Source organism: Aethalodelphis obliquidens, unplaced genomic scaffold (assembly GCF_003676395.1).
Source record: "Aethalodelphis obliquidens isolate GAN/ISIS:26980383/991018 unplaced genomic scaffold, ASM367639v1 scaffold74, whole genome shotgun sequence".
NCBI classification, from domain to species: Eukaryota; Metazoa; Chordata; class Mammalia; order Artiodactyla; family Delphinidae; genus Aethalodelphis; species Aethalodelphis obliquidens.
This window is the reverse complement of record NW_020838018.1, coordinates 4,949,563-4,967,130: the sequence shown is the minus strand read 5'-3', so window position 1 is coordinate 4,967,130 and position 17,568 is coordinate 4,949,563.

Below are 17,568 nucleotides of genomic sequence, written 5' to 3'. Positions count from 1 at the left end.
GCTTAGGACGTTTGCAAAAGGGGAGAGGCAGCTCCTCGAAAGGAAGGCCTCTGGAGTGTGGGGTTCCAGAGTTTGGAGGTGAGGCCCTGAGTGAAGGTGGGGTTTAGGCCAGCATTGGAGGGGGTCTCGGAGTGTAGAGGTGGGGCCCTGGGTGAGGGTGTAGGGGCAGGGCTTGGGCTCTGCGCAGCAGGAGGGAGGCTCCAAGGGAAGAAGATTAGGCTCGGGAGCCCAACAGGCTTCCAGGGGCCTAAGTGGACAGGGAAAGCAATGGCTGCGTTCCCTTCCATTCCTTCGTGCCCCACCCCCACCATCTCCTCCAGGGTCTCCCCCGTTGCCTCTGGACCCCTAACCCTGGATGGGTCTGCTGGGTGTAGGAACTCCTTCTCTCCCCCAGCTGCCCTTCAGGGGTGCCAGTCCTGGAGGTCTGGCTTTTACTTTTACTCCCGCTTCACTCCCTCCCACTCCCTCAGGACCTGCGCTGCTGGAGGGGGCCTAGGTGGGCAGAGGTTCAGGCCCGCGATCTCAGCATGTTCCTGGGGGCCCAAGTGGGCAGGGGAAACCTGGCCATGCTCCCTTTTGATCCTCTGCCCTCCCGGTGGTTCCCCAGTTTACCCCTTCGAGCATGGGATCCCTTCCCCTCCCACAGCTACCCCTCAGGGCCACCAGTCCCATCCCACCTCCACTTCTCACCCCTTCACTCCCCCCATGCCCCACGTCCTATCCGGTTGCTGGGGTTTCCTCCCATCCCCTTAGGTGTCCGTGGTCCTCCACTGGTGCCTGGTAGTTGCCCTAGATGTGCGGGGACACGAATTCCACGTCCTCCTAGTACGCCATCTTGACTCCGCCCCCCCTTTATTTATTTTTTTTGCTAGCTCTAAGCGTTCTTTGGTTTGTAGCAGCATAACCCCAATCTCTGCCTCCATTTTCACATTGCTATCACACCTCTGTGTGTCTTTCTCCTCTTTGTATACGGACACCAATCACATAAATCAGATTGGGATAGGAGACCACCCTACTCCAGTATGACCTCACCTTAACTCAGCTAATTACATCTGCAACAACGCTATTTCCAAATAAGGATACATTCTGAGGTACTGCGGATTAGGACTTCAACACACATTCTGGGGACCCAGTTCAATCCATAAAACCTACTGAATCAGAATCTCCCTCTGGTGAAGTTCACAAAAATACACACACAAACACACACACACATATACATACAATTACACCATTTGAAAAAAGTTTAGGGTTCCATTTTTCCTATTTTCTATCATTTTACATTTTTATTGTGGTAAGTACACTTAACATGATGTCTACCCTCTTAACAAATTTTTAAATGCACAAAACAGTGTTGTTAGGTCTAGGCACTATGTTTTACATTAGGTCTCTAGAACTTACTTATCTTGTATAACTGAAACTTCATACTCATAAAACCAAGAAATTAGCACATTTAAAAGCTGAAAAAAATAATTGACAAATTCAGTACCCTAATTAAACCCCTGCTTTTAATTTTGATTGTTCCATGTGTACAAGTCTAAAGATAGGAAAACTATAATTTATATGCTTTTTACATATTTCTCATTTTTTATGCTTCTAAAAAATCTTTATAGATACCAAATTTATGGCTTTCTAAGTTTATTGCTTTGTGTTTCATGGGTCTTTTTAATTTATATTATCTCATTATTAGATATTTCAGATCTTTGCTTTTTTTTAACCAAATCATTAACACTACAACTAACATTTTCCAAAATATAGTTATTGTTTTTAAATTAATGCTTAAGATATATTCTTAGGAGTAAGGTTTAATAAATAAGTACATTTTTGTAAACTAATGAAGTACTGCTGTATCCTTGAAGTATTGTACCATTTTTTATTGTCAGGAGCAGGACATAAGTCATTTCACCTCTTCCAACTTGGATATAAACTTCCCCAAAGAAATGAAAACATATGTTCACACAAATACTAGTATACAAATGTTTACAGCAGCATTATTCATAATACTCAAAAGTCAAAAGACTCCAAATGACTATCAACTGATGAATGGACAAAGAAAATGTGGCATATCTATAGAATGGAATACATTTTGGCCATAAAAAGGATTAAAGTATTGATACATGCTATAACATGGGTCAACTTTGAAAATATGATGCCAAGTAAAGAAGCCACATAGAAAAGGGCACAACTGTATGATTTATTTCATACAGTTTATTTATTTCATATGAAATAAATTATGAAATATCCAGAATATGCAAATCCAGAGACACAAAGGAGATTAGTAGGGTAAGGATGAAAGGAAGAAGGGGGATTGACTACTAATGGGTATAGGGTTTAATTGGGGGGATGACCAAGAGGCTCTAAAATTAGATTGTGATGAGGTTGAACAACTCTGTAAATATACAAAAAGCCACTGAACACTTTAAATGCAAACGGTATAATAGATGAATTATGTCCCAATAAAGCTGTTAAGAAAAAAGTCTATGCAAAATGCTATGAGAGTACAGACAGTGCCAATTCTGCCAAAGATCCCAAATCAGTAGGAAGTAACTTTATCTGAGCTGAGAAAGGATTCTAATGGGTGCTTGGTCCCCTGTTTAGAAAGAAGATGAGAGTAGGAATGTTTGTAATAAGGAAGAGTAGTGGCATTTATTCCACACTAAGTGCTGAATCTTCTCCTCAAAACAGTCCTTGTGAGGTACTCAAAGGCACTGAAGACTGTAAGCTCTGGGAGGGCAATGACCATGTCCTCCTCACCCCAGGATCCCAGGGTGTTCATCAGTTAATATTTTTTTAACTGAACTGACCTGAGTTCAGTATTGTTTTTCCAATTTTACAGATGGTGCCAAGTACTAAAAAATAATGAAAAATAAAGGAGTAAATTGTTAGATACTAAAGAATCCACTTATAGCTCAATTGAAAAGTATATTTTTAATTCTTTTTTCTTATTATTGATAGAGAAGGCTGAAACTTGGGTTTAGGTTTTATTTTTCAAATTAAAAAAAATCAACTGTCTAGAATCAACTTGTCTAGAAGCATTTGTAAAATAAGATATGTGTATTGCAAATAGCAAAAGAGTCAGAAATTAGAACCTAGCAGGTGGTGCATGGGTGTTTGTTATATCCAGATTCTCAACAAGAACTCAGAAAAGAGAATCAAGGTTGCCAATTAAAATATAGTTTTCATAATGACTCAAATCTTTGATTTACAGAATGTGCTAATTCTGCCTGCGTGTCTTGAACAAATTAGTATGATTATGCTTCTTAACCTGCTTGGTTCTCTACCAGGAGAATGCTGGTCTCCCGTAAGATGTCATCTCTTCCTACCAAAAAGCTGAAGGTGCTTAAAGTGAAATCCTCTTTTAAGTGCTCAAAAAGACAAAAAAATTAAATTGTATCCCCATCCATCACAGGCTGATCTTCTTTGACTTGGTCAGTTTGTGAGGTCTCACTGGGGGACCAAGAACAGCACCAAGAGAGGCAACTGGTCCTGTTCAGCCTTGGAAGCTGAGAAATAAATTAAACAAGAAATCAGTGTTGGAGTTCCAGCTGGGTTTCTAAAGGATAAAAAGTATTTGAATATGCTGCTCCAATAGCATTGGCTGACCCTAGAGTGCTGCCTTAATTTATTATTAGCAGTTCCTAAATGTTGTCCTTTAATATGAGAAACTCCTTGGAAAAATTCTCTACTACCCCTTATTTGGCTTCAAGGGCTTAATTGTATCCTGAGAGGAATTTAAGAGAAGGGAGAGAAAGCTAGCAGAAAAGGAAGCTTGGATGAGGTGGACATTAGGAAAAGTAAATGATGGACCAATTAAGGAGGTGAATATTTAAAGAAAATAATTTACAGAGAAATTGTTCTTATTTAAGGTGATAAATTTAATAAGTGACAGAAAAATAAGACTGAAGTTGTTCCATAATTTTTGTTTGTTCAGATTGAGTGTTTTTGGTTTTTTTAGGTTTAATATAGAGCTCTTTCTATTAAACCCTGATACGAGTTGTTTCTATAACAAAAAAAATTGATAAAATATTTCTATACATGTGACTGAAAAGTCTTAGAACTCAAGTATTCTATTCATACGTAATGCCAGCTTGAATAAAGGAATGTTACTTTTTCCAGTGAAATTTCCAGTGTGATTGTGGATGACAGCATTTATCTTAAAAACAGTAATAGAGGATTAAGGAGAGGCCACTTGTTTATTTGGTTGTAAAACTGCCAAAATTAAACTAAAAACAAATAACTAGGGTTTTATTTCACAATCAGGGCCTCCCCAAAAATTAAGGCAAAAATTTTTTTAAATTCTATGATTCCGCTGGGGCCCAACATGTGTGGATTCTCATTTTAATTAATACTTTGCAAAAAATAAATTATTACTTAAGGTGTAAGCAACATAAGGAAATAATTAGGTTATTGCAGTATGCATCATCTTCACTTTGTGTCTTGTGCAGTGTGCCAGGATTATGGAATTACTTGATCATTTTTAAATCTTCATTTTCACATTTTTTTACCCTGTAAAAAGTTGCTACAAACAAAATCTCTTTAAAAGTAAACAAAAAAGGGAAGATTTTTATTTGTTTTCCTTGTTGAAGCATTTAGAAATGACAAATGCCTGCATGGATTTTCTTTATGAGTAGTAGGTTTGGTCCATAAAAAAGATAAACTATTTTGTCAGATCACAAGATAGGAGCACATTTCAGTGATGTGTTCACTGAATGGAAATCACATTTTTCTACTGTCCATAAAAAAAACACTTGTCTCTTCGGGAAGGAATTACACCATGAAAATTGTTTTAAATGATTTTTAGTACAACAGCACTTGCATTGATGATTCTTAAAGATTGTATGGATAGAGAAAAAAAAGGACGAAAATATAGATTTTGAGAGCTGTCAAGAAATTAAAATATTTAAAAGGACAAAAGATTCACCAGCCAAGCTGAGCATCATCATGAATTGTGTATTACTGAGACCATTCAACAATCATGATGCCTCTTGTCACCCATGTGCATATTAATTAGCTACTGTTGCAAAATAAATTGCCCCAAAACATACACAGAAGCTTAAAACAACAAATATATAATGGTTCACATAGTTTCTGAGGGTTAAGAATATGGGAGTGGCTTCGCCAGGTGGTTCTAGCTCAGGATCTCTCATGAGGTTGCAGTTGAGATGTTGACCAGGGCTCCAGAATCTGAAAGCTTGATGGAAGCTGAAGAAGTCACTTCCAAAGTCTCCCTCTTACCCATGGGCAGCAGCCTTCTTTTCCTCCCTTCTTCATATGGATGTTTGATATGATAGCTAAGTCCTACTACAAGGCTTGAATGTAATTTTTAATATCTTTGAGTAACTTATCAATAATTGGAATGATATTAAATTGTGATATTTAATGAGTAATCATTGGCTATTTAGGTCATTTCTAATTAGTTTGACTATTTAGCATAATTTTAGGTTCACACACTTCTGCTTTTTAATTTATTTGCTACAGAGAAGCTATATCTTTGAGACATGTTAACAAATGTATTCATTTTTGCCACTTTGAGAAGTTGTAAAAGGGATAGCTGAGGTTTTACACAGTTGTTATGAATACTAAAAAGTCCTGCAATTCTGTTAAAATGCTGGTATATGATGCAAAGTTCACAATTTTCTACTCTCCAGTTTCTTCTGTGAAATAGAAATTAGTTACTTTGGTTAAAATTGATAGTTAACATAAGCGGTTCAGAACTGAAATTGAGAAATTATTAAAATTTATTTATTGACTCATTTAAAAATAGCAACAATGAACACATTTTATGTTAATAATATCTTGGCATTACCATAAAATTAATTCTGACCTCACAGGACTCCTGATATCAGACATAAAATATCAGTTATTTTTGGAACAGGAAGAACATAATGAAAGACAAAACTTAGAAAGTGAATTTATTTGCCTTGACTTATTTACCATAGTTTGAATAACCATGAAAAGTGTTAACATCTTAGCAAAGTTTGTTGAATTATGATAGACTTGTTTCCCGGTTTAATGTTTATTGCCTTGCCTACAATATGAATGGTGCACTAGTTTTCTACTGCAGCCATAGCAAATTACCACAAACTTGGGGGCTTTAAGTAATAAACAGCCATTTATTATCTCACAATTCTGCAAATCAGAAGTCCAGGTACAGCGTGGCTTATACAGTTGTTGGCTTAGATTCTTACAGGCCAAAATCAAATGTTGGCAGGGCTTGCATTCCTTTCTAGAAAGCCTGGGAAAGAATCAGCTTTTAGGTTTATTATTGATGGGTTGTTGGCTAAAATCAGTTCCTCATAGTTGTAGAACTGAGTTCTGTTTCCTTCCTGGAAGTCAATAGAGGTTTTTCTCAGTTCCTAGATGCCACCTACATCCTTTAACTCATGAATCCCTCATCTAGCTTCAAAGCCAGCAATGGCCGATCAAGTCTTCCATTTTTTATTCTCTCTGACCTCCACTTTTACCTCTAAAGCCTACTCTTCTTTCCTCCTCTACTTTTAAGGGCCTGTGGGACTACACTGAGGTTACCCAGATAACCCAGGAAAGTCTCCTATTTTAAAATCAGCTGATTAGTAGCATTAATTACGTCTGAAAAGTCTCTTTATAACAGTACCTAGATTGGTGTTTGATTGACTCACCGGGGACAGGAACCTTGTGGGAACATCTTTAGAATTCCACCTACTACAAAGGATTATTTTACTTTTCTGTATAAGCTCCCTAGAGAGCAAACATTCTGTGATATACTGAAATAATTTTTTCTGCTTTATATTGTCATTATTATTCCTTTCATTATTTAAGAAAACAAAGGTTCCTCATTTATGAAAGACCTGAGAGGATTTTTTTTAATCATATTACCTTCTGTGTTTATTTATAGATATTTATTGTTACTTTGATTAAATATGTAACCAGTTTTTCCCCCCCCTCAGGCACCCATGATCCTAAGTTTCCAAACTACCTTTGACGACATCTTTTTTTTTAACTTTCACTTTCATAAAATCAGATCCTAAATATAATAAAAACAAATGAAAATTTTCAGGATATATTTTGCACCTAAAACTCAGAGATTCTCCAGAAGATACCTGATAATTTACAAAGATTTGTTCTTTCACCTTATAAAGAGAGGAGTGCTAAAAGTAATTAGTTTTTTGTTTTGTTTTCCATATGGCATGCAGGATCATAGTTCCCTGACTAGGTATCAAACCCATGTTCCCTGCAGTGGAAGCTCAGAGTCTTAACCACTGGACCATCAGGGAAGTCCCTAGTTTTTTGTAGGTTTTTTTGACATATTAGCATTGATGAGTTTTGTGGGAAGAGTTGTCAAATCAGTAGAAATGCTCAGTCATATCTAAGTTAAATTTAAGTCAAATGTCCTTTAACATAACCATTTTAGAAAGTATATGCTTCATGAGATGTCCCCAAAAGTTTGACAGTGCCCTCACTTTCCATATGTTTTAACATTAGGAGAAACACTAAAATAGTATGAAGTGGTTATGCTGAGTTTTCCTGTATTTTTGGAGTCCTGGTGGTGCTTTGCCTTATATTAGGCAATGGCAGTGTAGTATTATTAGTCATAATTTAAATTATTATATAAAATGCTTACTTGACCACACCTTTCTTTTTCATTTTGAATCTAGCATGTTCTAGGCCAGTGGTTCTCAGATGGGTATGTACATCAGATTTACCTATGGAATTTTGTAAATATACAGATGTCTAGGACCTACTCCAAATTTACTGCATGTCTTTATTTGATATTCTTGATTTATTCGTGGTATAGTATATATATCTCACAATTATATACTTGTCAAGATTTTTCCCTTACAAAAATTATGTTCATTCATTTTTGTATATGAGATAGATCATTCTATACCTTTTTTGAAAATATGCTTAATTGGTGTACTTATAGACATTTTGTCTAAAACTTTTCTTTCTGACTATATTATGTTTTGTATGCCCCAGAAAAAGCCAAATTTCCTTGTCAGTTGATTATTCTTGTTATGAACTCTTATCAGAACCCTTACATTTGAAAATTACTGGTAATAAATTAATCACAGTCATTTTAAGTCTCTGTCAACTACAGATTCATAACAATTCATAACAATTCAGTAGAATCTGCTTCTGTAAACTGCAACGAAGCATTTTAAATGATGTAATATTATTCTTACTGACTCTTTCCCCAAAACGTGGACACCCCACAATTCAGAAACTTTTATTCAAACTTCTTACTTTGCATGGCAGTAAAATGATTTGCATAAGTTCAGTAAGAAGTTGTCCTCCTTTTTAGCAGGATATAATTGGAAAAATTGATTATGCAATCAAGACCTTGCCCAGAATGTCATATTTGAGAATAATGCTTGCTTAATCAGGTATGACTAGCAACTTTTAAGGAACTAAAGTTGACCTTATAGAACCAATGATTTCAAAGATCTCTTGGGAATGCTGGCTTGGTACTTGACTTACAGGGTCCAGCTTACAAGTGAGTAAGGAAGATCCTCTCTTGACAAGTCAGGACCCTCGGGATATTTGCATATCCCCCCAAAAGAAAAGTTCACCCCAATTTATAGGTACTACAGGTGAATCTTGATTTGATGGCTTCTATTTTTATGTTTAGCTTCAGGACAGCCAATAATGAAGCAAATATGTAGAAATCATATAGATGTTCTACAGATTAAAACATCTGTTAGAAGATGATTATACCCATAATGATTTTTAACACCAAGCACTTGAATTTCCAGATTACCACAATGTGGTAGAATAGTGACAATAAAAACAAAACCAAAAACAGCAACAAAAGCAAACCCCTTCAAATCTATTCGTTAGTGGAAGGGTAAAGTCCATGATTTAATTGTTTAATTAGTAAACCAGGACTGGGAAATGTCCCAAGTGGGACATATGTGACATAAGTATAATACTAAAAATAATTTTCTATATAGAGTTTTTACTTTGAGAAAGATTTCATCTTCTAGTAAGATTTATGATTGGCATATTAAATCTTCTCTAAGTGAAATTATTGTGATGACAAAGTGCTGCTGTAATTCACTTATGTAGCCATGAAATATAATGGCCATGAAAATGGACTCTGAGAATGTCCATGAGAACCTCCTTTAAGCTTTGGTTTCATCTTTATAAAAACCAAGATCATATAGGATTCTGTACAGAATGCTGAGAGAATTAAATGAGCAAAGGCAGGTCAAGGATTTAACATAGAACAGGAAAGGCATTAGACTTTAGCCCCCCACACACCCCCTATCACATCATGGTGGTGGTGGTCCTATACTTTTCCTGAAGTAATTTAAGAAAGTTGCAGGACTACAATATTACTAAAGTGACTGAGAACAGCAAATGATACTCCTACACGTATGAAACCAAAGCCAAGTGTTGGGAAATCCTATTTGGCCCATTCCAGTGTAATCTAAAATCTCAGCAACAACTGTCATATCATTGTGCTATACTACTACTGTCGTACCAGTCTGTCAAAAAATTCAGTCTTAGCCTTTCTCCTCCTTCTCCTCCTCCTCCTCCTTCTTCTTCCTCTTTCCTTTTACTGAAGTATAATTGATTTACAATGTGTTAATTTCTACTGTACATTATGGTTTGTAGTGGCTGAGTGGGTAGGTGGGGGCTCTTTTCTCCAGAGCAGCATGAGAATCCAAGAAGCTCATGTGGTACCAGGCAAAGAAGGCCATGTGATCTTCTGTACACCTTGTCCCCACAGAGAGCTGATACTTCCGTGTCCAGATCTTGCATATTCCCTCAAACTCCATGAGCTTTCTTTCCAAGATGGGGTGAATTATTATTCTAATGGCCCCCAGTAAGCCATACCACAAGATACACCCTCTTGTTTCAGTCGTCTGTCGCTGAATAAATGTTGTTGTTTAAAGCCATTAGGTGCTGGGTGGTTTGTTATACAGAAGGAGATAAGTGAAACACAAGAGTGGATGAGGAATCTTTGATAAAATTTCTCTTAAATTCTGGCTATTCGCCTCATAGATCTTGTCAGCTCCTCCAAGTGTTCCCTGGGATGGAGTATGAAACTCCACTTCTAGGACCTGCAGCTCTGCTTTCAGTCCCCTAGGTATTGCCCTTTTCTTCCTCTACCTCTCCGCTCTGAACTTGAGGCTGGTGTTAAAGTGAAGGCAGTCTTGTGGGGACTGTCTTCTCAAAGTTTACAGTTTTACAAATTCATCACAATGTTAAATGGACTCAGTTTCTTCTTGGGTTTCAGGTGAGGGTATTTATTGAATTAAATGTGCTAATTAGTATTTTTTTATACTTATCTATTCACTTTCTATTTGAAAGCAGATATCTGTATGAGCAACCTTAACACCCTAGATCTTTGCTACTCAAAGCTCTGCAATACCTCAGGAGCTTATTTGAATTTGCATCTAACAAGATCCCCTGGTGATTCATGGGCACATTCAAATTTGAGAAACATTGCCCTAGACACTTTACATTATAAAACAGGAAGTTTTAAATCCTAACATACTATTTACATATTATATGACATTGAATAAATTCCACTAAGTCAGAATTTGAAATACTTAAATGTAGGCAGTGCTAGTTTGTTACCATGTAAAGCAGTTTTGAGAAATGCAAGCAATTTTCTGGCAATCCCTTTGCAAATTTAAAGATGCAAAATGTGACCGAATGGAACAATGGTGACATTTTCTCTTCTAATGAAGCAGAGCGGTTATGTTTTAATTTGAACCTCTGAGCTACCATCACTGGTCTTCATCTCCCAACTCTTGGGGTGGCAACATTTTTACAGTTGGTTACTGGTGTGAAAATAAACAAAGACCACTCAAGTTAGAAAAAAAACCCAGAAGCTATTTATAGGGATAAACCACTATCATTTGTGTTTAGCAAAGATTCGAAGGCATAGAGGGAAGTAGGAAAGTTTTATAAGTGAAAATAAAGGAAAGGCTTCAGGGATGCTAAGTGTAGAAGATGTTGGCTTGGGGAAGCTAAAGGTGGGCAAACCAGAAATGGAGCATCTCATGCTATTGGTTTGGAGACCATTTTTGGCTTTCTTTGATTGCTCTTGAGTTGGAAACAAGAGCACAAAATAAAGAAGTTGGCATTCATTGACCAAGTTCTGACTTCTCTTGGCTGATTGTTGCAGAAGTTATGGGTAGAGTTCTATTGTCATATATGGTCTGTCCATGTCCATTTGTAGGTTCATTCTTTCACTGGGAGGCTAATTATGCTGTTTGTACAGTATACTGTGTTTTCAAATGGAAACTGCACTGCAACAGGAGCAGAGAAATGCTTTTAGAGACAAATGCTGGTTCGTAAGGAAATACATTTGTGAGACAAAAAAAAAAAAAAAAATCAGATAAATAATAGACCTATCTCAAAATACCACATTAGTCCACTTGGTAACATTATTGACCTAGTTGAAAAGATTTGCTTGCAAATGTTTATCCAAGTAATAAAGACTGACTGCTGTTTGTTTTCAGAAATGGTCCACATTATAGAATTTGCTCTCTTTGCATTAAGGAGATATCTACCAGAGCTCTGGACTGATTCCTCATTGTTTTGAATCTTGGAATTGAAATGTGTTGGGGTTGATGTAAGATGGGAAAGCGTATTCCACAAGGGGATATTCTACAAAGGCATATTCAATTTTGCGGAGTCCTGAGAGACAGTTGCCTTCAGATTGAGATACATCGTGCCCCTAAAATGTGTCTGCAGCCTAGACATTCTTGATTGTCATTCCTTCCAATCCAGTTGAGGCATCCCTTCAGAAAAATCAGATCTGTCTATTCTTACCTCCTTCGAATTAGCCCACTTTGCTTTGGAACCTTTAACTTTTCCCTTTCTACCAGCTCCTCACCATGAGATTTTAAACTTATTTAATTATCACTCTTCTGAAAATAAACAAATACTCTTTTGGCCATATTTTCTTACAAATATCTCTCCTCTGCTCCATGAAAGAATGGTCTGTACTTGTCCCCACTTACTTTCCTTTCACTTACTCTTCACTCCTTTCCAATCTAATTTTTATCCTCATAATCCACAGCCATCTGGCTTATTTTAGTGCTAATATTGCTTTTTCTGCAGAATTGTGACTTAAAACATTTCCATCAGTTTCTTTTTCCTTTTTCTTTCTGATTCATTCTATTTCTCTGCTTCCCCTCCTTTTTTCCTTCATGGTTTGTCTTTAAATGGATACACCTTAATTCAGGGATTTGGATCTTGGTCCTCTTCTCATTGCATGGTTATTCCTGAGAAACCTAATTTGCCCTTGGACTTCACCTATTGAAATGATGTTGACTCCGTTAACTACATCTCTAGCTTGGAACTCTCTCCAAATGTGTGCATCTGTATTCTTTTTTTAAATTTACTGAAGTATAATTGATTTACAATGTGTTAATTTCTACTGTACAACAAAGTGATTCTGTTACACATAGATATAGATATATACATATAGATATACACACACACATTCCTTTTCATATTCTTTTCCATTATGGTTTATCACAGGATATTGAATATACTTCCCTGTGCTATACAGTAAGACCTTGTTGTTTAACCTTTCTCTATATAATAGCTTTCATCTGCCAATCCCAAACTCCCAATCTATCTCTCCCCCACCACCTCTCCCCCTTGGCAGCCACCAGTCTGTTCTTTATGTCTGTGAATCTGTTTCTGTTTTATAAGTAAGTTCATTTGTGTCATATTTTAGATTCCACATATAGCTGATATCATATGGTATTTGTCTTTCTCGTTCTGACTTACTTCACTTAGTATGATAATCTCTAGGTCTATCCACATACCTGCAAATGGTGTTATTTCATTCTTTTTTATAGATGAGTAGTATTCCACTGTATATATGTACCACATCTTCTTTATCTATCCATCCAAAAGTCGATGGACATTTAGGTTGCTTCCATGTCTTGGCTATTGTAAATAGTGCTGTAATGAACATCCAGGTGCATGTATTTTTTCAAACTACAGTTTTGCCTGGATACATACCCAGGAGTGAGACTGCAAGATCATATGACAACTCTATTTTTAGTTTTTTGAGGAACCTCCATACTCTTTTCCATAGTGGCTGCACCGGTTTACATTCCCACTAACAGGGTAGGAGGGTTCTCTTTTCTCCACACCCTCTCCAGCATTTGCTGTTTGTAGACTTTTTAATGATGGCCATTCTGACTGGTGTGAGGGGGTACCTCACTGAAGTTTTGATTTGCATTTCTCTAATAATTAGTGATGTTGAGCATCTTTTCATGTGTCCCAGGTAATTTTTATTCTTGCCAATTAATACTTTCATGTTCAGGTTATACATTAGAAAAACCATTTTAGGTTCTCTTAAATCCATGAAACCAATTCCTGTGATTTCTCCAGAGTTAGAGTCTAGAGGCTACCGATTTCACAGATGCAAATTATTGTGCTGGAGGCTGAACCATGGACAACTGCCCTCCACGTGTAGATTATGTGTAAGTCAGGGTTGTGGAAGGACATATCTGAGGGTAGAAAAAACCCAACAGGTAAAGTGAGTCACAACCATTTACCTTAATACCTTATTTTTTCAATGATTTGTTTCTATTTAAGCACCACCTAATGTTTCTTGTTTATCTAATAATTTTATTTTAAAAATAAATATTCATGATTGTAATTTTGTCTTTTTTGTTGCATAGCTTTAAACCACCTTAATTGTAATATATTGTTATAGTTCATTAATTACTATTTCTAATGTTTTATTTTGTGATCGTTCTTATTAAATGAAATTAAAATGTATACATTTTTTGAAAATGGGCTATTTTTAGAACAGTTTTAGGTCACAGAAAATTGAGCAGAAAGTACAGAGAATTCCTATATACCCTCATCCTCACAAATGCACAGCCTTCCCCACTATCAACAGCCTACCCCTAAGTGGTACATTTGCTACAACCTATGAACCTACATTGACATAGTTGACTATATTTATGTGGATCTATCTTGGGCTCTCTATTCTGTTTCATCAATTGATCGATCAATCTATCTTTTTTTGTTTAAATCAATATCACGCTGTCTTCATTTCTGTAGCTTTATAGTAAGTCCTTAAATCTGGAGTTGTCAGTTCTTCTACTCTGTTCTCCTCCTTCAATATTGTGTTAGCTATTCTGGGTCTCCAAATAAACTTTAGAATCTGTACATCAATGCATACAAAACAACTTGCTGGAATTTTGACTAGAGTTGTGTTGAGTGCATAGATCAAGCTTGGAAGATCTGGTACCTTGACAATATTGAGTTTTCCTATGCATGGAATATCTTTCCATTTACTTAGTCATTTGTTTTCATTCATCAGTGCTTTAAAGTTTCCCCAGTACAGATCTTGTATACATATTTTTTTAGATTCATATCTAAGTATTTCAATTTTGAGGTTCTAATATAAATGTATTGTGTTTTTAATTTCAAATTTTGATTGTTCATTACTGGTTCACAAAATACATGGCTTTCACTTTTTAGCTTTCCTGTCACACAGGCTCAAAACAGAAATATAATAACAGGAGTCACTTATCTCTGGATTTTTTTTTCAGTGAATATCTGCACTCAACCAAACTGAAACCTAAAACATGAGCAAATGAGCTTAAGTTTCCTCCTTTCCACTTTCCACAAGTCAATGGAAACTTAATGGACAATAGCATTATTTCTTAAATGGGTAATGAAGAAATTCAACAGATAAACCTGGAAATTTGTCCATTAAAAATTATTTTTCAAGAATTCTAGAAGAATTAATGTCTTTATTTCATTTGAAAAAATAAAACACTTATTCACAATAAATATAATATCTTGGCAGAGCTCTCACTTCACTGATCTGTGTGGGACTGCATCTGCCTGGGCATTATTCTTCAGTGGGGGAGGGGATGAGTGCTTTAATCTTTTCCATATGTGTCATTGACAATGGGCCCTCAAGGGAATGTATTTCTCAACATTGATAAAAATTATAATATCTGCCAAAAGACTGACATGCTGGTTGGCTTAGAAAGGTTTATTACTGAATTCAAGATAGGCTTGGCAGTTTCTGATACCAAGTCATGTGCTCAGACACTATCATATTTGGAATCCGAGAGGTATATCTTGCAGGAGATGTGGAATTAAAGCTCACTTGTGTGAATTTTAAGCCTTCTTGTATTAAATGCACAGCAGCTTGACAAGGCAGAGTCTTCAACTGTCTGACAAGAAATCAGATTATTGTGGATGATATACATGTCCCTCACTTGCAGACCTCATGAGCCTCAAGTTTGAGCAAGAAGAGCTTACATGTAGCTCTTAGGTTGTTCACAATCAATAGAATGCCTTTTAACTTTAGGCCTAACATAAGCTATTTTTCCTACAAGGCTGGCATTTTTGTGAATTTTTAATATATATTTGGTTCTCCATGTTTACTACCTGTCCACATGAAAAGTAAAAACTGGAATAATAAGGAAATTGTAATACAATGCCACTGTTAGTCTGGGCCTTCTCTTTTATCTTGAGAGTTCGATAAAATCTAATGAAATACTCAACTCCACATCCTGTGGAATTCCTCAAAAGTTGTGAAATTTCCCAGATGAGCTAAGATTGCATGGCCTTTCTGGCTGAGAATTTCTGTTTCTTCATTTCATAGATTACTTTATATCCATGATCCATATATATTAACTCATAAACGAAACCAATTTCCTTCCTTAATTTCAATAACCATACAAACACAATTAATAAGTAATTAAGGAAATAATAATGCTGTTATATTAATACAGGACTAAAAAATATGAAAATAGTCAATTGGACATTTTGGAAGTGCAAATTACATTGAAAAAAAGATAAACCTCAAGATATGAGGTGAACAGAAGATTAGTAGAAGTAGCAATTTATAATATAATTTATAATTTTATAATTTATTCTGAAATGAAATTGTATTTATTTGGGCTAGAAGGAGAACTATCCTCTGAACATGATACCGTAATATTATGAAATAGAAAAGTAAATGAAAGAGAAGTTAAGAGAGATTGAGAATCCCAATTGAGATAGACCAAATAAAAGTTAATGAGGTTCCAGAAATGGAGAATAGTGAAGAGAAGGGAATTATTTTATTTCATTTTCCTGATTCAAAAATATTATAATCTATCAATTAATTTTGTAATTACTACATTCCTCTGCCCGTACCCAGTTCATCTTGTTCAGATGAGGCAATCAATTAATCTGTTCTTCCTTCCACATTCTTTCACCTCTCCCCTTGATTGTTCATTATATATATATCAATCCTATGTTGTCAGGTCATATAACATTTTTATCATGTCCAGGCTCCAGTTGCCACATCTGTTTTAGTCTCAAAATTAAGATATACAAATTTCATTGTCAATCTTTCTGCCTTATTTTGCTGGCAAGCCTTGATTGGAAGAAATCTATTCTCCAAGTGTCTCCTCAAGTAGCAATCAAAGGAAAAGTATCCCCTGAGTTTTTGCATGTTTAAAACTATCAATTAGTATTTTTGATAAAGGAGGAAAGAATATACAATGGAGAAAAGACAGCCTCTTCAATAAGTGGTGCTGGGAAAACTGGACAGCTACATGGAAAAGGATGAAATTAGAACACTCCCTAACACCATACACTAAAATAAACTCAAAATGGATTAAAGACCTAAATGTAAGGTCAGACACTATAAAACTCTTAGAGGAAAACATAGACAGAACACTCTATGACATAAATTACAGCAAGAAACTTTTTGACCCACCTCCTAGAGAAATGGAAATAAAAACAAAAATAAACAAATGGGACCTAATGAAACTTAAAAGTTTTTGCACAACAAAGGAAACCATAAACAAGATGAAAAGACAACCCTCAGAATGGGAGAAAATATTTGCAAATGAAGCAACTGACAAAGGATTAATCTCCAAAATTTACAAGGAGCTCATGCAGCTCAATATGAAAATAAATCAAACAACCCAATCCAAAAATGGGCAGAAGACCTAGACATTTCTCCAAAGAAGATATATAGATTGCCAACAAACACATGAAAGGTTGCTCAGCATCACAAATCATTAGAGAAATACAAATGAAAGCTACAATGAGGTATCACCTCACACCAATCAGACTGACCATCATCAAAAAATCTACAAACAATAAATGCTGGAGAGGGTGTGGAGAAAAGGAGCCCTCTTGCACTGTTGGTGAGAATGTAAATTGATACAGCCACTATGGAGATCAGTATGGAGGTTCCTTAAAAAACTAAAAGTAGAACTACCATACAACCCAGCAATCCCTCTACTGGACATATGCCCTGAGAAAACCATAATTCAAAAAGAGTCATGTACCACAATGTTCATTGCAGCTCTGTTTTCAATAGCCATAACATGGAAGCAACCTCAAAGTGTCCATCAACAGATGAATGGATAAGAAGATGTGGCACATATATACAATGGAATATTTCTCAGCCATATAAAGAAATGAAATTGAGTTATTTGTAGTGAGGTGGATGGACCTAGAGTCTGTCATTCAGAGTGAAGTAAGTCAGAAAGAAAACCAAATACTGCATGCTAACACATATATATGGAATCTAAAAAAAATAATAATAAATGGTTGTGAAGAACCTAGGGGCAGGACAGG